Here is a 22,566-nt window from a genome sequence, read left to right as displayed (position 1 = left end):
CACTTTCTGGTGGCATGGATATCATTTTGAGGATGTGCGCGTTGGGGAGTCAGATGAGATGCACAGGCAGACTTTCTGTCCACACGCTTCTGAGGAGTGTGATGGCTCCACCAGCCAGAAGTTGAGGCCCATTTAGCCAAAGCACTTGGACTTGTTTCCTGCAGTGCATTCAGAAGAACAGAGCCCATTGCTTGATTGGCAGATGATGGGCTGTGCCTGAGTGGCCTATCTGAGGCAGGCACCAGGTCTTGTTCTGCTGTCCCTACCTGTGACAGCAGCTGTTGAGTGCGTCCCTGTGCTCGGCTCTGCGCAGAGCTCTTGGTGTGTTTTTAGTGCTGGAGCTCTTATTCTAAGCTGCAAATTGAAGGTTTTTTTGTTATTGTTTTTTGTTTTTGCAATGCTGGGGATTGAACCCAGGGCCTTGTACTTGTGAGGCAAGCATTCTACCAACTGACCTGTAGCCCCAGCTGAGCTATATTCCCAGCTTGTGCAAATTGAAGTTTGAGGTTTGCTAAAACCTGTGTAGGGCAATAGTCTCCATTTAAGAAAATCCTCAAAATTCTATTGAGCAAGCAGATCTCTTCTGTATGTATCATATACATACTCATAGCTAGTATTATGTGCTGTTAAGATATTTTGTGTATCATAAAGCATTTATAGGGCTGGGGATGTAGCTCAGTGGTAGAGCACTTGCCTAGCCTGTAAGAGGCACTGTGTTTGATCCTCAGTACCACATGAAAATAAATAAATAAAATAAAAATAAAGGTATTGTGTTCATCTATAATGAAAATATTTTTTAAAAAACATTTGTAAAGCTAAAATTAAGATGAAATAAGTTGTACTTTAAATATTTTAAAAATTAATGTGTTAATGGTGTTAATTTGTTTCTAAAAAATTGTTATTGAGAGTAATATGACTGAATATGCTTTGTTATTTTTAAACATCTTGCTTTAGCATTTGCCATACAGCTATTTTAATATCTTACACAGTTTCTTTCCTCTTCCTCCTCCTCCTCTGTACTGAGGATTGGACCCAGGGGTGCTCTATCATCACTGAGCCATATCCCTAACCCTTTTTCTTTTTCATTTTTATAAAATGTGTTTTATTTTAAAACAAATTTATAAAAGTAGAAATCACATATAAAAATACAGATTACTCTGACACGTTGGCAAAACAGCTTATTGCTGGACTTGAGTTTGGAAGTGCAGGCACTATATGTTTGAGGGCTACTGGAAGTCAATCCAGCCGGATCCTACCACCATCTTTTGTCATTAATCTGCAAACAATAATTTCAAGTAGCATTTAGCACTTTTTAACTAATAAGAAATAGTCATATAATCATCTCCTTGTGTAACACTACTTTAAAATATTCTTCCTTAGGTCTGAGCAGATAAGGGCCTTTTGTACTACTGTTTCTGACATTTCCCTAGCCCTTTTTATTTTTACTTTTTATTTTGAAACAGGGTCTTGCTAAATTTCTCAGGCTGACCCCTAACATGCAATCCTCCTGCCTCAGCCTCCTAATCACTGGGATTACAGGCATGTGACACTGCACCTGGCCTCTTCGCCAGTTCTTTTCAAGAGAGAAAATTAAAGTCAGATTGAGGTGGCCTAGTGAAGTCATTCCCAAGGTTTTGTTTGAAGTGTTGGGGTTGAATGTTTTTTACCTGTTCGACTTTATCTGGGACCAAGTGGACAAGGAAAATGGGAGGCCAGAAGGTTGTTATCCCTTCTTCTGTATCTTTTAATTGTTTGGTGTGTAGACACAAGCTGGCCTGCCTGATAAAGATCTGCTGCTTTTATTTGCTGTTGCCTACTTTTCTAAAGTGGGGATCAGGCTAGCTTTAGCAAAGGACTAGAGAGCTCCGTGTTCTCTCCCTCCCTTCTGTCTACATACCTGGCCTGTGAGGAAATAGAAACGCCTGGAGTGAGGGGAAAGTGACTTTCATGTGCAGGTTTCTCATTCTGAAGTTCTTTCCTCCAGATTTTAATCTGCATTCTTTTGATAACAGACCTCATCTCTTATTGTTTGAAATACATGTGGAAAAATGTTTCTTAATGTTGAAATCTGACATTTCTTATCTTATGGAACTCTAGAACTGTCTGTCAGGTTATTACATTCCTGCTCATTTGATGATGGCTAAAATTCTAACTTGCCTGAGGCAGGAGGTTCACAAGTTCGAGGCCAGCCTCAGCAACTTAGGGAGGCCCTAAGCAATTTAGCAAGACTAGACCTAAACAAGTCAACGTTGACAGTGTGGCAGAGTGTTAAGCTGACCTTCCCTGCTGTGGGCTTTGATCTTACAGACTTGGAACATAAACAGTAGCACACATTGTAGAATGTGTAAGAGTTCTGTTGTTCCTTGGCAGGTTCATGTTTCTTTGTCTATCTCCTTGTCACATGGGGAGATAGAGGTGACATTAAGATCATGGTTTTATCTGAAGTCAAATGCCAGATGACCACTTACTAGCAATGTGACCTCACTTGGCAGATATAGGGGACCTTGTCCTCTGCACTTTGCCAGAGGACATGTCTGCCACACCAGACGGGAGTTGTCAGCCTCTCTGAGTCTTTGGTTCCTAATTTGCTTAATGAAAATCATAGAACCGGGGTGTAGCTCAGTGGTAGACTGCATGTGCTGAGTATGCACAAGGCCTTGTGTTCAATCCCCAGCACTAAAAGGAAGAAAAAAAAGAAAGAAAAAAAAAAGGAAATTCTAGAAGTAATAGCACTTTGGTGAGCAGTTTGCCTGAGATTAGGGTTGTATGATGTTGACAGGTAAGGATTATCTATAATCTTGAAAGTTATAATTGAACCCAGAGTGACATTAGAATTCACTCAAGAAAATTCTAGAGAGAGAACTTTGAATTGAATTGTAACCTTTTTAGGAATTCCCATAGGGTGGTAGGAAGGTGAGAGCTACAGAGAGTTCTCCATCTTGACCAGTGGAGTCACGGCTCTGATGTTTCCCCTGAGGATTTCCTTATTTGCTCTAACCCAGGGATACTGTACCAAGAAGCTAAATTCCCAGCTCTGTTGATTGGTTTGGGTACTGGGGATTGAACCCAGGAGTACTTAATCTCTAAGCTATATCCGCAGCCCTGTTTTATATTTTATATTAGAGACGGTCTTGCTAAGTTGCTTAGGGCCTCACTAAGTTGCTGAGACTGGCCTTGAACTTGAGATCCTCCTACCTCAGTCAGCCTCCTAGTTTCTGAAGCATTCTTGCTGTGAGAGGCTGTATTCCCTCACCAGATGGCTACTCTTCTTTTCCTTGAGTAACTTATTATTTCTTCAGGACAAAGTTATTTAATGTCTAAATCTACTCTTTCTTATTTATTTAGTACTTTTTTTTTTTTTTTTTTTTTGGCTCTTTTCTCATTCTCCAAAGGTTTTTTTTTTTTTTTTTTTTTTAATGAGCCTGTGTAGGGCATAGATTTGTGCAGCAGTTTGGTCTTCAATGTGTTGTGATTAGTTTCCTGGAGGGTACATTCTGGGGTTTGTGAGTGTGTGGATGTCAGCCTAACCCAGAATCACACAGTAAAGCCACTCTTAGTTTGACTGGGCCAGAGGGATTTGTTGTGTGGACAAAAACCTAAGTGATGTGGAAGTCTGCTAGAGTGGCCATGATTTTATGTTGTAGGGTTGAATGATTCCTCTCATGACTTTCTGGGGACCTGTCAGTTTAAAGAAATTTCAAGGAATTGAGGAAAACCTTATGCCCTGTGCTGATTCTGTGTAGAGTGGTTTAGTTGCTCCCTTCTTAGTCCCTTAGCCACTTTCCTTTTGCCCGCAGCTTCACCAACCTTGGAGTGAGGCTCCTTGCGTGGAGGAGGGCCTTGGGCTCTATAGTTGTTGAGTCTGTGCTTGATGATGAAGTGAAAGAGGGTCAACCCGCATGCCTTTGGAGGTTTCCCTTGCTCAGAGGCCTCTCATTCTCCCGTGCTTGCTTTAATTTGGTAAGAGATGGTGTAGAATGTTCTGAACCTGGGTTCCTTTTTTCTCCATTGTTATGTTTTTCTCCATGGTTCTCCTCACAGCCCCTGTTATAGTGGAGGATCTAGAGAAATCGATGAAAAAGCTCAGCGCATTGAGTTCTGTGTTTAAGATGTTTGATATCAAGTCATAACTATGGAGAATTCTTCCCCCTGCCCCCAGAACTAGAAATTAAACCCAGGGCTTCCCATGTGCCAGGCAAATGCTCTCCCACTGAGCTACACCCCCAGCCCATTATTTTGTTTTGAAACAGTCTTACCAAGTTGCTGCCTTGAGCATGTGACCCTTCTGCCTCAGGCTTCCAGGCTGCCAGGGTGCAGGTGTGTGCCATCACACCTGGCCTGGTCCTCAATTTAAGCAGAGAATTTTCCAAGTGAAAAGGGAGCCCAGGACTTGTTTTTCCACGAGTAGTTCCCAGTGCAGCATTTCAAGTTCCTGTGTAGCTCTTCTGGTCAAAGCAAGTTCTTTCTTGTTTCTAGATTCAAAGTTCTGAGAATTTGATGCCCTTTTTTTGGGGGGGTGTAAGTTTTCTTAATTTTTTTCTGAAAAACTTAATTTTTAAAGTAATAAACAGTAAAATCGTCTTTTTGATGTGCAGTGTTATGAATTTTAGTATCTTTATAGATTTGTATAACTGCCATCACCACAGGTCACAGAATAGTTCCATAACTCACTAACCTTCCTCTGCTGTCCCTCTGCAGTCATGCCTTCCCTTGCCTTACCTTCTGGCAGTCACTGATCTGTTCTCTTTAGTATTTTTTTTTTTTAATCTTGAGAATGTCATATAATTTGAACCATCTAGTAGGTAACCTTCCCAGACTGGCTTCTTTCACTGAGCATAATGCTTTTGAGTCCTGTCCAATGCAACAAGAGCATGTTATTTTTCAATGCTAAGTCATATTCCATTTGTTTATCCATTCATCTTTTGGAGGATATTGGGCTGTTGATTGGTGGAATACTGGTGATTAAAAATAGGGTTGTTAGAGAATTTGATCTCTCACTGTTCTGGAAAACAGAAATTTGAAATTAGTCTCTGGGTCAGAATCATGGCGCCCAGCAAGGTCTTGCTTTCTCCAGAGCAGCTCGGGAGAATCTCTTCCGTGTCTTTCCATCTCTTGGAGGTCACCCACACTCCTGGGCTTGTGGTCCCATCCTAACACCCCCGAAGTACCTATGCTGTTTTTGTTTTGTTTTTTAATCTTTTGTTTTGTAGTCAAATCTTTCTCTGTCTCCCATTTGTAATAAGGACACTCATGAGTATACTTAGGGCCCCCTGGAATAGTCTTCCATCTTTGCCATATAAATGACATTCACTGGTTCCATCAATTACGATGTCTGTACCATTTGGAGAGTCATTTTTCAGTCTACTGTGCTTGGGGAAAGACCGAGACATGGGTTACGTGATTGAGTGTGTGTTTAAGTTTATAAGGAACTGCCAAGCTGTTTTGCAGAGTGGCAGTCATTTTATGTTCCCACCGCTGTCCTTGCATCCAGAATTTCTGGCATCCTTGTCAGAATTTGGTGTTGTCAGGATTCTTCATTTTAGCCACCAAGTAGATGGTATCTGGAGTTTTATGTGTTTTTCCCTGATAACTAGTGAGGTTGAATATTTCTTCATGTGAAAACCTCATATCCTTTTAATTTTCCTTTTTTATTACTTCATAAATATGAGTGAAAAGATCCTGAACCGAGGCACAGCTGAAGGAAGGCAAGCGTTGCTGTCTTGCACCAGCCTTGCCTGCCAGCTCCCATACAGTGCCATGACACTCACAGCTCCTCGATGCCTCTGGGTCCTGTCTGTTAAATCTCTTCATAGTTTTCTGAGTTGATGGTATGCTTAGATTCTGACCAAAGAGGACACCATTACAGAGCTTTTAATGAATAATAATCTAAATCAAGCTTACTCTCTACCAAATTATCTTTTTAAATGAGAAGTCTTATATGCCACTATCACCATAACTCAGGCATAGAATAGGCATATCTTTTTGCCGCCACTAGCAGTTCACACTGGTTTAATGTTGCTGTAGATCACTTTCAGGGACATTTAATCATCTGTTATACTAGATTGTAAGTACTAGCTGTTTATTTTTCTTGAATTGGTGGCTTATAGTCATAAATTGTGCTAAGTTCTTTTTTGGTTCTTTATCAAGCCCCACTCACTAGCTTCTGTTTCTTTAGTTCTTGTAGAGTTACAAGGGAAATTAATGGATGCTGGTGAACACTATTTGAGAATTCAAAACCTCTGTTCAGAAGGGCATGACAGCAGAATAATGAATTCATGCAAGACAGATGGCCTATCTTTAGAGTATTATGCTATTGTAATTGTGTTCCTTTTAATATGACATTTTGGATTTGTACAAGTAAATGTTGATATGAAATATAGATCTCCATCTCTGGCAATTGAGAACCCATTATTTAACCTAAAATGGTCATGCCTCAGAAAACATAATGACATGGCACTTCCTTGTTGACCTGCGGCCTCCAGTACAGGGCTTTGCTCCTCACATCTGCCAGGTTTCTGTCAGTACTGTGAGTTCTAGAGTATGTTAACTTGGTCAGACATTGGCCGTTGATAAATATTTGCTTCTGGCTCTTGTCCATGTGATCTTGGAGAAGTCACGTAGTTGATGGGGTAAACTGAGCCCCAGTTTGCCCATCTGTTAAATGGGGATGATGATGCCTTTTCTCTGTTCCCTCTGGGGTGGTGGCATATCCAGGGTGGCTTGGTGTCTGTGGAAGAGCTTTGGAGACTAAGATGCTTTAATATGTGGGATTGTTACTATTTTGTGAAATTGTTGCTTAATCTTCATCGTTTGAGATTAAGGCTCTCTAGCCTAATGCTAAGACTTACGGAGGACCTTTTTACTTACTTTGAAAATACTGCCGAGTAAAATTAGGTACTGGGAGGTTGGCTGGTAGAGGCTTTTTCATTATTGACTTTTCAATTTATTTATTTATTTACTTATTTTGTCTTTCTTTTTTTAAATTTATTTTTATTGTAAACAAATGGGGTACATCTTGTTATCAATTTATTTCTTAACAAGGTTTGATAGTTAACAATAGGGGTAAATTAAAGAGGGGGGAACTATCCATAGCATTGTTTTTCCTTTTTAGCTACTTTTTTTGGTAGATTGGGGTGACTGTGGGGAAGCGTTGATAGGATGGGGAAGAGATTTTTATTATCCTTCATTGGAAACATGTTTAGAAACATGTAGAACAATATCATGATCATAATACATAATGGCAGGAAAATGGATGGAACTTGACAGCATCATGTTATGCAAAATCAGTTAACCAGGGTGGTCAAGGGTTGAATGTTTTCTCTCATGTGGATGTGGAAGCTACAGAGGAGGAAGGAAAGGTGTTGGGGGAGGATGTCTTGAAAGTGAAGGGAGATGAGTGGAGTAGAGGAGAGGGACCAGGGAGGGTGAAGGGAAGGAGAAATATTGGGGAACCACAGTGGCCAAATTGTATGGTTATATTGTGTGCATGTATGAGTAAGTAACAACAAATCGCACCATTGTTTACCACTGTAAACAGTGGAATAAATGGAAAAAAAATCTGAGCCAAAAGAAAAAAAGAATAGGTAAATGGGGCTTGGGGCTAGGAATATAGCTTACGCATGCACTTGCTGTGTATGAGGCCCTGGGTTCTCTCCCCAGCACTGAAGAAAGAACAAAATGAATACAGAAATGATTTCACTCTGTACCTGTCTTTAAGATTTACCCCTGTTGGTGCATGTGGATCTGGGGCCTCATGTTAATTGGGGTATGGTATTCTGTGACCTGGTTAAACCTCTGTTGTTTTCCTGTCTCCCATTTGTAACTAGAGGTGTGTCCATTTTCCCACTCCAACAAACACTGCTGCAGTGCAGGGCCCATGCATGTCTCCTTGGGTGCACGTGGGGGATTTCGGAGAGTGGTGGAGTGGGCGGGGTAGGTTTTTCTAAGGTAAAATGAGCCTGAAATCCAGTCAGTTGACCAATAAGCTTCTCTCTGGTGGAGCATGGTTGTGGGGAGCCACCATTTCTCAGGGACCAGACTGATAACCCCAGTGCTGTGGCCGCGCAAGTAGAAGTGCAGCTTCCTCACCAGCAAGGTAGGGCAGATGAGACGGAGCCTCGTGCGTGGGCGGGCTTGCGAGTTCCCCAACCAGAAGGGGCACGTGGGCACTTCCGGTTACCTCCCACATCCAGAACTCACTGCAGGAGTCCCTGGCACTGTCTTCTGGGGGAAGGATCGCCTGCAAAACAACTGCAGGTGCCACCCTGTGCTGCTTCCTTTTTCAGTAGCAGAGATTGAACCTAGGGATGCTTCACTGCTGAGCTACTTCTTCAGTTCTTTTTATTTTGAGACAGGGTCTCACTAAATATCCTGGACTGGCCTCCAGCTCACAGCCCTTCTGCCTCAGCTTCCTGTGTGCGGGGTTGCAGGCATGTGCATGCGCTTGGCTGCCCTGTGCTATTTAATACTGAATACGTAACCCACAGTGTGCCAGGTCCAGACAGAGAGGCAACCACTTCTTCTCCAAGGAATTTAAGTAAAACGTTTTGAATTTGATAGCCCTTTATTTAAACTGCAGCTTGATTATGGATCAAAGACTTTAAAAAACAAAAACATTAATAAAACAGAAGGTGGAGGCTGGTCTTGGGAGTCGTAATTGAGTACAGTGACAACTCATTTTAAAATTCTAGAATAGGGAGTTGCAGCTAGTTGGTTCAGTTACAGAGAAAAGAACACACTGTCTTCATTATAGAGAATTAGACAGCTCCCAGTTATTGGAGGGCTGAGAAGGCAGGCTCTTGGTTGAGCTTCATGGTCATCCCAGAGCCTCCTCAGTACTGGGGAAGTTGCTGGCTGCAGAACTGCTGCATCATTAAGACCTTCCTGTGCCCGGCTCCAGAACCAGGCCACGTTGGCCAGCACTTAGATGGCTTGCGTTCTGCCACTCAGCCCCTGTTAAGTGGTGCCTACACACAAGACCCCAATCCTGTGTCAGAAAACCAAATACTTGATGTGTGCTCTGCTCTCCTTCGCCCCGAGTCTCACGGGATTGTTTCTGATGTATAAACCCTGTTATATTCAAGCCTTGTTTCACAGAGTCTATTATCTAATCAGGGAGAGAGAGGGCAAGGGTGTTAGGAATGGTTGGCCTGGGGTAATCAGGAGTATGTTTGGTAAGACAGGAGAGACGTGTTGGAGCCTCAGCACACTTGACTGTGAGTGCCAGGCCAGAGATTTTTGGAGGTATTTGATGGCAATGGGAATTATGAACAGTTCCCAGTAGGATGTTAATACCATGAAAGGTCCATAAAAGTATCTCAGTACCTGGAACAGTGCTTGGCACACAATAAATATTCAATAAATCTTATCAAAGCTGGATGGTAGAGCACTTGCCTGTCGCATGTAGGGCTCTGGTTCCAACCCCAGCATACATGCCTAAATAAATGAATAAGACAAAAAAATTCCTTATTGGAATTTGTTAAAAGATCAGAACTATGATCTAGGAAAGTTAATCTGTAATCTTGAGTTTAGGTCAGGAGGGAAGAAATGACACTTAAGTGGGAGGTAGTGAGAGCCTGGAGCAAGGGAGGTGACACCAAGAGCCATCCGGGATGTGAGACAGACCAGACTGGTAAATGGGAAAGAGGTAAAGATGGCTTCTTGAGCTTCAGTATGGTGACCAGGAGTGGGAGTGACATTCACAGAAGGGCTGGTTCCCTGAGTTTCACTCTCATGGGGAAGCAGGTGCGGCTTTAGACCGTGGACATGCTTCTGTAATAGGATCAGATGACAGAGTCCAGCACCCTTCCCCCAGGCGGCTTGTTGCTTACCCATCACCACCTGCACATCATTCCTGGTTCTCACTGTGACTTGGCTGGCTGTCTTTGGAGTGTGCAACTAAGGATCAGAGAACTTGCCCGGTAGGACTTCCTTCAGGTTCAGTAAGATGCACACCCTTTGCATGGTGGTCCTGTTCATGCACTAGGCCCTATAATAGTGTGCAGACTCGGAGACCCTGTTGGCCAGTTTTACTGTTTTCCATCTTGGAAAGTCCAAAACTGTTTTCTTGAATCACCAACCTTGCTGTGGGCCCTGAAGCTCCTTTTCTTGGGTTTATGGGTGAGTAGAATGAGGGGCTCTGTGCCAGCCTCAGCACAAAGGGCCTCTGCCAGGGAACTGCTCTCCCCAGTCTCTGGGGAACATCTGAAGACAGCATTTCTAACTGTGAGGGTGGCAGCTTAGGAGACAAGTATGGTCCATGACCCGAGTCTTTAAGGAGCTTCGCTGAGCAGCAGTAGCAGTCTTTACTACTGTACAGAAGAGAGTTGATCACATTGCTTGTTCATTAAAAAATGACTTGTAAGTCTAGTAGGTGCCCATTAGGGGAAGTCATTTAGTATTATTTCAAGGAAGCAGGTATCTGGGAAAGGGGCAACCACTTTTCTTATAAAGAAGAGCAGGTTTATAAATGAAAGATCACCAAATATAAGTTGGTTCCCTGCAGTAGCCTGCTTCCAGATTTATACCGATTCCGAAAAGCAGCAGAGTTTGGGGGGGGGCCTTGTGTCTCCTCACCTGGCTTTCTCCTTGGCATTTGACAGACCTGGTCAGAAGCTGGCCCCTTCATTTCTCCTGGAGTCTGCGTCCGGGACCCTCTGCACTTGCATGGGTGTTTTCCTCAGTGTTTTGGTTAAATGAAAGAGAGCCTTTACCTCAGGTTTCCCACACACCATTGCAGCAGTCTTTAGAGGCCACATTAGCTTCTTCTTAACTTTTAAGATATTTTACATCTTTGAACACAACAAAATCGGTGCCTTTGCCAGCATTGCTGTAGATGGAAGTTTCTGTACTGCAGCGTTGTTCTGTCATTTGCTCTTCACCCTTGGGATTATCCTGCCAGTGTCGGAGACGCCTCATTTGTGTTTTGTCACACACAGAAGTTGGGCTGTTGGAGTTGAAGGGAGAAAGGGATGTTTTTATTGTTGCTACTTGCAGAATTATCTTCAGATGTCTAAAAGAAACTTGCATGTGTGATGCCATTCCTCTGCTGGCCTCTGACCTGTCAGCATTGGTGACTGGGTTCTAACGTGGGATGACTGATTCACTTCAGCTTGGCTGTAAGAGGACTTGGGAGTGTGAGTGTCCTGGGGGTTCTAAAAGAAAAAGAAAACAAAACTTCTTGCCTTGCACTCATGATTGTGGAATTTGGGCATTTGGAATCCTGAGCCCTGAGCCTATGTGGAGCTGCACAGTTCAACTGTGGAGGGGCAGGGAGCAGTGAGCGGGAGGCAGAGTGGAGGGGTGGCTTGAATGTGCCACTCTGCAGAAGACCAGACCTCTTCTGGCCTTCCGTGAGAAAGCAGTTCAGGGCAGTATTAATCAGCTTTTTGTCACTATGACCAAAATACCTGACAAGAACTACTTAAAGGAAAAAGGATTAATTTTGGCTCAGAGTTTTGGAGGTCTTGGTCCATGATTGGCCAGCTTCCCTGCTTTGGGCCAGAGGTGAGGCAAAGCATCATTATGGAAGGATGTGCGAGAGGAAAGCTGCTCAGCTCATGGCAGCCAGGAAGGGTCAGGGACAGGATATAATCTCCTCCTTCCTCCAGACACACCCCACCTGCCTACAGTCACCACCCAGGAGTCCTTTTCATGCTATTAATCCATCAAATGGATTAATCAAATGGATTAATCCACTGATGGGGTTAGGATCTTCATGATCTAATCTTAACCTAAAATCCTCATCTGTGAACCTTGCTGTGTTGAGGACCATGAAAGATATTCCAGATCCAAACAATAACAATGTGGTCAGAGGAATCATCATTAACATTAATATTTTTTTCCTCTGAAATAATTTAAATCTTCCTGTAATGGACTATCCAGTCAGTTCTTTTAATTTTACTTTTTTTAGTGTATGGGAAAATTTTTTCCTTATTGTTCTCCACAAATTAAAGCAGTAGAAATATTCATTATAGTAAAAGAAAAATCAGAAGTATAGAAAGAGATCACAAAGAAAGAAATCTCCATAGCACCACCTGGAGCTGGCCACCCTCTCGTCTTTGCTGGTGGCCATTCCCCTCTTGGGCAGAAGGGTGGGTGGCAGACATGCCGGTTTTGTTTATTTGCCTCTTTGAGGACATGGGACAGCATATTGTGAACATTCTTCCTCCCATGCCATTGGATATAAAATATGGTAATTTTAAAATTTTGTGTTGTGTACACTTTGGGGAAATTTGTAGTGACTTCAAACTGAGCATTTATGAGATAAAAAAAAAAGTAACAGTTGGGTCATACAGCACCTCTGCTGCGCATGTTGCAGAGAGTGTCATGGAATCCACCGCTTGGACTTGTGCCGGGCCTCCTCCCCACCCGACTGCTCGGGCTTCCTCCTTGGCAGCTTCCTTTTCATCCAGAAACCTGAGCGATCTTTCAGGAATGCAAACGAGATTGTACTGCTTTCCTGAGTGAAGCCCTCAGCACCCTCTCCTTCCATGCCAACCCAAAGCCAGGCGCCTGCCCAGGACCTGGGCTCTATCTGGCATTATTTCACAGCCACAGTGACCTGTCTTTATCACCCTGAAAGGTGACAAGTTTGTTTCAGCCTCAGACCTTTGCACTTCCCTCTAGTTCCCTTGCTCTGGTACCTTGGGATGATTGACTTTCTTTTCATTCAGGTCCCAGTTTCAGTTGAATTCAAGTGACATGAACCCCATAATACATGCACATTATGGAAAGATTTTAATTTTACTTTTTGCATAATGGAACTGAACCTGGGGGCACTCTACCTCTCAGCTACATTCCTAGCCTCTCCCTCTTTTCTTAAATTTTGAGACAGTATTGCACCTTGAACTTGTGATCTTCTTGCCTTAACCTCCTGAGTAGCTGAATTACAGGTGTGCAGCACTGCAGCTGGCTGGGAAAAGGTTTTGTGTTTTTGGGGGGCGGTACTGGTACTGGCGATTGAACCCAAGGGTACTTTTACCACTGAGCCACACCCCCACACACAGACACTATATTGTTTTATTTTGTGGCAGAGTCTCACTAAGTTTTTCAAGCCTCACTTTGTTGATGAGCTGGCCTTGGCCTCGAATCCTCCTGCCTCAGCTCCTTGGGTAACTGGGATTATAGGTGTGCGCCATCACACCTGGCCTGGAAAATTTTTTTAATTTAGCAAACAATAGAAAGAACATGTCACCCATAACTCCACTATCCACTCTTAACATTTGTGATTCTTTTCATTTCATTCACTCCATTTTTTCATTCTTTTGACATAATGCCTGCAGTGTCATACTGGTGTTTGATGGGGTTGCAGCATTTAAAAACAAAACCAAACAAAACAGTTATGGTTCTTGCTATGGTGAAGTATCTTGGGGTGTTATTCCTTCTGTGGAGGAGGCCACAGCCTGGCAGGGTTAAAGATCTTGGTTCTACTGCTATCAAGCTGCGAACTGAATTAGTCATATTCTGAGCCCATCAGTATTATCTGTTTCTGCATAACAAATCACCTCAAAGTACAGTGGCTTAAAATAGTAAATCATGTTACTTCATAGTGTCTGGGGGTCAGGAATTCAGAAGTGGCTTCTCTGGTTGGCCCCAGCCCATGGTTCCTAGGAGTTTGCGGTCATCTGAAGGCTTAACTAGAGGTGGGGGTCTGCGCCTGCCGTGGCTCACTGCCAAGGCTGGCAGCCAGTGTGGGCAGTCGCTGCAGTCCTCAGCTCAGGGACTTCCACAGGCTGCTTGAGCGTGCCCACCACAGGGCAGCTGCTTTCCCCAGGAGCTGCCATGCGTTTTCTGATCTAGCCTCAGATGCAGTGCAGCTGTGGTTCAGTACTGTCGCATTGGTTATTCAAGGCAGTCTCTTTCTCCAGGGAGGACTCTCACTACACAAGTGTGCTGGGCATCGTTGGGGACCATCTTGGAGGCTAGCTACTCCACTAGCCCAAAATAGTACCCAGGGGTGCTTTACTAGCAGGCTACAACCCTAGCCCTTTACTTTTTATTTTGAGACAGGGCCTTGCTTGGTTGCCCAGGCTGGCCTTGAACTTGCTTAGACTCTCTAGTAGCTGGGATTACAGGTGTGGACCACCATGTCCAGCTCTAAATGAAACAGTATGTCTAAAGTGAACAAGAAAAAGTCCCTAAACAGCTAAGCCCTCAACAAGTCTTAATTACAGTTGTGTTTTGCTATTGCCTCCACCACCTCTGCCAGCACAAGGGAAGATGAACCTAATGTAATGGGATCAGGGTATCCCCAGGAGACACTGGGCAGACTGGACTGGACTGGTGAGCAGGTGTGGAAGGTGAGGACGTCCAGGCCCAGGGGTAGCAGCACGTGGGAAGGTCTGGGTGGGAAGGGCAAAGGTGGGCAGGGCCACAGAATCAGCTGTGCCCATCCCCTGCCCTTTAGGGAAACTTGTTGTCTGGGCCTATAGCTGAGCTCACGCCAGCGACAGTGCAGGATATGGGAGTGTGTTCTGCAAGGTGAGGTTTTTCTGCATCACGTTTCTGCCCAGCACCCTTCAAGTTGCTTTATTTCACTTGCTGGAGGGAAACAAAGGTCTGCCTTTTGGTTGGGATTTGGGTCTGTTGTGGTCATTTTTCATATTCAGGGCTCCTTCTTTGTTGGGGGAACTGTGCTTTGCTTCTCTTGTGGCAGCCATGTGTTTATCAGCAGAATCACATCTTGTTTTGACTCATGCACCCAGTGAACTTGGAATCTCTACAGATTTTTGTTCCTGGGGCACCTCTGGCTCACTGTGTATAGGTGGTCCAAGTGTGTTGTTTTGTGCCCCTGACACCTCGGGTTGGATGGATTTTACTGTTTCAGAGGATGCAAATAGAATTAGCAGTACACTGAGCTGCCGTCTGCCTGACTAACCAGTGCTACAAAGTCTGAAGTCCCTCCACTCATTTTCAGAAAGTATTACTTTGTCAGGATGATTTTTTATGTTAAGTATGAATGATATGGTTTCCTCTGAAAGTTCTGTGACTTTTCTAGGTCTTCCTGAAATCACTGCAAACATTTTGTGCATTCGCATGTTTGGGTTTTGGCGCTTATTTTATATGTGTGTGTATGTATACTTCTTGTTTGTTTTTTGTTGTTATTTGTCTTTCATAGCCTGTAGCAGCTTCTCAAACGACTTTGGTGGAGGTGGAGGGAGGCTTTGGGACAGTGATGACTGCCTGTCTGCTGCCCGGGACACCTGGTTGCTCTTCCACCACTGTCCTGCAGACTTCTGAGGAGAGGGAGACTGTGCAGAAGGATGGAGATCTGATCCAGGTGGAGTTACGTGGTGTGTGAGGCGAGGCCGAGACTCGGTCTCCTGATCCTCCATTGATGGTCACTATAGTTTGTTCTTTTACCCTCAGAATCTTCTTCAAGATCCATCTGTATACTTTCCTATTATTTTTTAGGATAAATTTCGAGAAGTGGATTTTTTACATCAGGAGAACAGGCACTTTTACAGGTTGTAATCATTTTGCTAGCTGCCCTCTGAAAGGTGCATCAGACGTATCAGTGTACCTGTGTACTAGCAATGACAGGCCAGCGTTTTTTTTCTTTTACTAAGGACGAAGTGAAACATTTTGGGGCAGAGTGCCACGGCTGAACCTGATGGCTTCTGTATTTTTAGTTCGCCCCTGTGGCCCCCAAGACGCTTTGTGCCCCTGTCTGTATGCCACAGGTTAAAGAGATTTTGAAATCTCTGAAAGCCATGGTGAACCCCATGGGCCACCACAGTCTGTCAGGTTTTCCTAATCCTGACGCTGGCCAGACTCATTGCTTGTCTGTGTAGCTTGGTGGGGAATCTGCTCCTCAGCAGAACTGGGCTAGGAAGCAGTCACGAGGATATGGTGTTGGTCTTATTTTGAGAACTTCCTCAAGAGGAAAGAGCAAAGAATTGGGCAAATTCATCAGAATTGCAGTTGGTGGAGTGGAGACCAAGTGGGTGCAGGTCATCGCCCACGACCAATTTCCCAGGGTTGCTGGAAAACTGCTGCTCAGGAGCTTCCGATTGTCAAGGCCCTGGGGCCATGGTGTGCGTTGGTGCCCTGGGAAGAATGTGACCATGGCATTCCCTGGCACATACCAAGCACACTAGGCCTCCCGCCACACCCCTGCCAGCATGCTCATGGACATGCTGGATAACCCACAGCACCACAGCATGGAAAGCAGGTCTTACTGGGCAGGACAGGTGCCTGTTAGCTTAGGAAGAAAAAGGATGACTGTAGTCACACTTCTAAGTAGGACCCAAGGTAAGAATGGTAAACATGCAGCAAAAAGTGGCCCTGGCAAGAGTAGCTTCTGACAGGAAGTGGAGAGCCCATGGTGGGCAACCAGGGAACTATGGATACAGCTGGTCAGGGTTCCCAGGAGCCCATCCCTGTGCTTGCAGATACAGCAGTGCAGGTGCCGGCAGGGCTTCTCTTTTCCGTCTGATGGCTTTTCATGAAACCTGCCCTTCACATTCTGGTCCAGGTCTATTTTTGATGGCTTAGGCCTGAGGAGAGGATGACAGCCTGCTGCTGGGGTATCCTGGCCCCCTCCCTTGCCTTCATTTCCACATCCATGCAGCAGCAAACCTCCAGAATAAATCCCACACCTACCAGCTGCCCCACAGTTTGCTGTCACCTCTGTGGCACCTCTCTGTCCTGAAAAACTTCCCAGCCTCCTGTTGTCATCTGGGTCTGCTCACTTTCCACTGGCAGAGACCTGGCTCCAGAAGTTACATCACACCTCTTCACTCCCCAGGCTTCTGACACCCATCTCAGCGAAATTCCAATTCCTCTCCAGGCCGTGGGCCCTGCAAGGACTGGGTTCCTTCTTGGCCTTTACCTCCAGCTGCTCCCTTTGCTGCTCTTGGCTGTTAGTGCAGCCCTGGGCCCTGCCCTTCACCCTGCCCTGTGTGCTCATTCAGATCCATCAGGCACAGCCTAGGCAATGCCGTCTCAAAAAATCTTCCCTGCTGACCCTGTGCAGAGTTCCTGCGTGGTGCAGTGTGCTCTCGCCAGCCTCAGCTCTTTATCTCCTTGCCTTTCAGATTGCTTCATAGCACTGTCATCTGAAATTAGCTTGTATATTTACTGATGTAGTCGTTTGTCTCTTCTAGAATGCCAGGATGACCTGTTCCCTGGGGCTTCCAGTTTTCTAAAGGTTTGTATGTCCTCAGAATGCCCAGGGGAGTCTGACCTAATACTCAGTACCAGGTTTTTAGTTCTGTAAGAACCACAGGTTGCTTGAGAAGCACACTTGACTCCTCAGCCAGCCAACCACATCCCAGATCTCCAAAACACACACAATTAGGGCAGACATTCTCACATACACACACCATTAAGGCTTTAAAAAACAAAACAAAACAGAAAGAGCCACCTGTATTGGAGCAAAGAAAACATTAAAATATAGATGAAAACATTAAAACATAGATGCCTCCTGACATGTCAAACTCAGTCACCAAAATTTAGACTGAGGGGATTCCCTTTCTACAAAAAAATTACTTGGTTTAATTAATGGGTTATTTGCAAGGAAAAAAATGAAATTGAATCTTGTAAATTTTAAAATTAGAAAATTTTGAGAGGCTGAGTGGGGTATCACTGGAGCCTATATGAGTTTGAGACCAGCTTGGGAAACAGACCCCTACTTAAAAAAGAGGTAGGGAGGAAGGGGAGAGAGGGAAAGAGAAGAAAGGAGGAAATTTTAAAATGCATACAATAATTTTTTTAACTAGTTGATTTCATTCCCCCAAACCTTACCTTTTCACATGGCAAGGAGCAGAAACAGGACACTTCTGCCTGATGACTGCCTTCCCCCAGCCTGGGCTAAGAGCACCATTGAGGTACCCAGAGCCCTCACATCAACCCTGACTTGCACTGGTCAGAGGGTCATTGCTCTTAGAGGGGAGGTAGCAAGCCTGGTGCTGCCAGGGCTGTCTGACACAGACTTTGCTGAAGGAGTGAGTTACTGCATCTGTCCTGGAGTGCTCATCTCTGTCAGACCCACTCCATGGGGTGCTCAGGAGAGTTGCACCAGGACCTCTGTGAGAAGCCTGCCTTAGAACAACTGGGAGCAACGTAAATACTCACTAATGTGGAGTGATAGTCAGTCTCTGCAGCACCATGCAAGTGTTAGAGACTGAGGCAGCTTTATAGGGAGTGCAGTGAAGTGGTCAGTGTTCAGTGCACACGCAAGGGATATGACCCCAGTCACACTGCGGAGGAAGCTGGATCTGTACCTGTGTGGAACAGGGTTGGCTGTCTCTTGGGGGCTGAGGGAAGAGGAGGCCTTTTTCACTCCTTATTTTATGTACATCTGTAATTGGCAAAAATTATTAAGCAGCAAACCCAGAGAAACAGAATAGTGCTTGTTACATTGTTAGATCAATAAACTATAACTTTATACAGGGTAGTTACAAAGTTAGCAAAGGCCAAAGGTCTAACTGGAGTAGTTCAGTTGTAGAGAAAAAGTCTAATCGGTTGTTGTTTAACTTTTATAGAATGCAGCTTCCTTAGCTTCTGGAAGCATAATCAGTATTTATTTTAGGGATGCAAACTGTGGCCCTAGTCTTTTATTGTATTTTATTTTGTTAATCTTTGAGTCAGTTTTATTGAGGTATATAATCGCATTTAGGGTTCTGTGACCTTGACAAGTCCGATAGTTGTGAAATCACCACCACATTCAGGATCCAGAACAGGCCATCACCCTAGCACTTCCCTTGCGAGGCCCCTTTGTGGCTGTCCCTTCCCGCCACCCAGCGCCTGGGAGCCACTGATCCTGCCTTTTCCAGAAGGCCTTGTCAGTGGTCTCGAGGGTGTGGTTTTTGAGTCTGCCTTCTTTCACTCCATTCATGAGTCGAGAATCATCTGTGTGGTGCTTGTCCACCTCTCTGAGTAGTGCTCCCTGGTGTGATGGCCACAGTTTGCGTGTGCCTCTGTCCTCTGCTGCAGGACTGTGCTCCAGGCTTTGAGTGCACAGGCAGACCTTCGACTTTTGTTGTTTTTATTTTTGTCGGTTGTGCCTTTTTTTAAAAAACCCTAAAAGATTGTTAAAACTTATAATATTGTCCGTTACTTCAAAATTCTCATATAGAAAGAGTTGTATTAAATACATATAATTCAGAAGTTTTAAAATTTTATTTTTTTGACCCATAGTGCTTCTGTGTGTCAGGCTCTTTCTAAATAATGCTTTCCAAATATTTATAAACTGCCAAGACAGTTGGAAGGCATGTAGTAAGTGCTAAATATATGTTTGTTAAATAAATGAAAATATTAGAGTCTCTAAATAATCCATACTTCATATAGACTAGAGAAACTTTAAAATAATACAGAGGCAGGAGACCAGGGTCACAAACCACTCTCCACCTGATGCCTGCCCAGTCACAGGCTGTGGTCCCTTGGACAATTCTTTTGTCTAGGAAAATGTCAACTTGAATCCTCCAGAAGGGGACAGATAACATTTCAACTCTAATATCTGAATTCTAAAACTTGATTATTACAAAAATAATATGTACTAAAATATTCTATAAAACGTGGCATTATCTCTTTATTTTATATAATGTTGGGCCTGGATAGTTTGCTTGCTTGTTTTCAAGTTTAACACCTTCTATTGTTGTCTTTATTGAAAGTGTACCAAAAACTTCGACCACATGGTGGAGCTCTCTTAAAGAAACCAAACCACCTTATAGGCCACCATTGAGTGGGAGGCTTGGAATTCAGCAGGGCAACTGGCGTGCTAGCATGTGTTCTGACATTGGTGTTCATTTTTTTTGGAGTTTTTTTTTTTGGTGGGGTGAGTGGGCAGGGGGAATAGGGATATAGGGCTTTGCCATTTTATTGGCCTAATAAATTACAAAGGTGTCAGAAGGTGGGAGCGTTTGTCCTTTCTTAGGCACAATGACATTCGTATACATTAACTGATGTTATGCTTTTTAGATGTTGTAGATATCTTTACTTAAAAGTTTGTGCGCTTAACAGGAAGAAAAATACATGTGCAACAAAAACATCAGATATTTCTCTTTTCAAAGTTGGAGTTTAAAAAAGAATGCTGCCGGGCTGGAGTTGTGGCTCAGTGGTGGAGCACTTGCCTAACTTGTGTGAGGCACTGGGTTCGATTCTCAGCACTGCATATAAATAAATGAATAAAAAAAGTCTATTGACATCTAAAAATTATTTTAAAAAAGATTATCTATAAAAAAAAATAATGCTGCCTGGTAACTACTGTAGGGACAGTAGTGTTAGCATTTTAGTTGTGATCTCTTGAAGCAAAGCGTGCTTAGCATTTAGATTCAAAATGGATGCTTCTAAGCAGTTGTCGTGACTGGCTGGATTTCAGTCCTGTGAATCAGAATGCTGGGCTGCTTGGCCCTCATGTGTCTTTAGTGGGGAGAGCAGTGTCTTCCAAACACTTTCATTTCCCTGAAGGATTTCCACTCCAGCATATGTTCATCTATTTACTTGCCAAGTATTTACTGTTCGTCGACACAAGTATAAGGCACTGTGCTTAGTGCTGTGGGCCATTCAAAGATGGCCCTGATTTTCAGGAGTTGAATAGAGATGAAACCCCAGACACTGAACTCAAAATGCTAGTCATCACTGTGTTTACACTAGTAATAAAGGTAGGAAATGTAAGGAATCCCATGAAAACCATGACGGACACAGGAAATCATATAAGGGAGTTTATTAAGCAAACAGAGTGTCTCCCTGCAGGGTAAGAGAGAAAATGAGAGGAAAAGAAAGGGAAAGAGAAAGGGTGCGCGCAAGAAAGTGTGAAAAGGGAGGAGGAGAAAGTAAGCAAGTGTGTAGGAGAGAAAAGCAAGAGAAAAGATGGCGGGGTAGCTACTGCAAAGCAGTTGAATTCTGCCGGGCTAACGGGACCAATAACGGAGGATACTTGCAAGCTACAATGTTCACAGACTGACAGTAGTTGGGAGGCGGGGAAATGGCTGCAATGGAAAGGACAGGGAGAGCAGCTTTGTACATTACAGGAAGAATTACAGAGGTCAAGTCAGGTGTGATGCTGCACACCTAGAGTTCTAGGTACTCTGGAGGCGGAGGCAGGAGGAGCACTTGAGCCCAGGACTTTAGGACCAGCCTGTGACACGTAGTGAGATCCTGCCTCAGAAACAAACAAAAACCCCTAGTGTTTGAGAGGAAAGAGACCGTTCCTCACTAGGGTGATTTGTTAGGGAAAAAGATGGGTATGCTCTCTGGTGGGAGTTCAGGGAGGGATCTGGGCATCTGAGGAGACCTGGGGTCCTGAATTGACATTTCCCACATTCAGGACCCCAGTGTCAAAAGGAAGAAAGGGTTTATAACAGGGGACACAGAATCTGGTCAGAGGGAATGTCCTGAGCAAAGATGGGGGAAGGAAAACACAGGTGCTCAGGGATTAGGTTAGGAGCCCACTCTGTGCTCACCCCAGGGGATTTTGAGGAGATGGAGTAACATGAGAGGAACTCCAGGGGAATCTAGCACTGTCTTAAAACAGATGTGAGGGAGTCTTCTGCTGCCAAGAGAGCAGATGAGTGCCCTGAAGATCACCTGATGAAGATACTTAGACATGATCACTAACATAACAAATATCTTTTTAACAAATAATTGAACTTGCAAGAAAAGAGGGAAGTCTGCAAACCCCCCCAAAACAGAGGATGGTTTTAGGGTTGTGCTCTGTGGGTATGTTGCTGAAAGCCCAGACCTTGTCCCCGATGCCACTCCAATAAAGAGAACAGGGTTTTAAGAAAAAGGAAAAAGTTGCTTTGCTAGCAAAGGAGAAACACAGGGGCCTCCTGTCTCAGAGGCTGTGATTCTGCCCATCAGCTTTTAAAGAGTGACTGGAAGGCTCTGTTCCACATGTTCTCTGTTGGAGTGTGGTTCACTTGTTGACTGAGAGATAGTCATGTCTGAGATCTCCAGGTGCCATCCCCAAAGTCTGGATGGCTTCGTTCCTATGGTGGGTGTGTTCTCAGGGACAGATAACTGCCTAGGATGGGGAAGAAAGGCAAACCTGTATCCCCTGAGATTAGGGAGGGGAAGAGATTAGGGAGGAGCAGGGAGAGAGGAAGAGGAAGAAACATGTCCATTTAAAAACTAAGTTGCAGTGGCAGAGCAGCCAAGGTTATGTTCTACGCATAAAGTGGACCATGGATACAAGGAGGCCTGCCTAGCTTGAGGGAGTCTCTGGGTTCGGTCCCCAGCACTGCAAAAACAAAGGACAGGCTAGGAATAGGGCAGACAAGCTACAATTAACTAAGCCCTCTTGGAATCATTTGCTGATTTCAATAAACAAGATGTTCCTCCCCCAAATAGTTTTTTTTTTTTTTTTAAGTTTTTTTGTAGTCGTAAATGGACAGAATGCCTTTATTTTATTTGTTTATTTTTATATGGTGCTGAGAATTGAACCCAGTACTTCACACATTCTAGGGAAGCACTCTACCACTGAGCTGCAGCCCCTCCCCAGATAGTTTTATTGAGGTATAATTGACACTAAATAAACTGCACACATTAAAATGTACAATTTGATAAATCATAACATACACATATACCCATGAAACCTTTGCCACAAGCAAGGTAGTGAAA

General features: G+C 44.1%; 1 protein-coding gene across 1 annotated transcript in view; it reads left to right on the top strand.

Moving 5' to 3' along the window:
- The window catches only part of Abl1 (ABL proto-oncogene 1, non-receptor tyrosine kinase), a 130,341-nt gene that overhangs the window by 19,534 nt on the left and 88,241 nt on the right, over positions 1–22,566 (top strand). The gene's annotated exons all lie outside the window — the stretch shown is intronic.

This window comes from Sciurus carolinensis, chromosome 14 (genome assembly GCF_902686445.1).
Source record: "Sciurus carolinensis chromosome 14, mSciCar1.2, whole genome shotgun sequence".
NCBI lineage: Eukaryota > Metazoa > Chordata > Mammalia > Rodentia > Sciuridae > Sciurus > Sciurus carolinensis.
The sequence above is the reverse complement of the archived record's forward strand: the minus strand, read 5'-3'. Positions and strand labels throughout refer to the sequence as shown.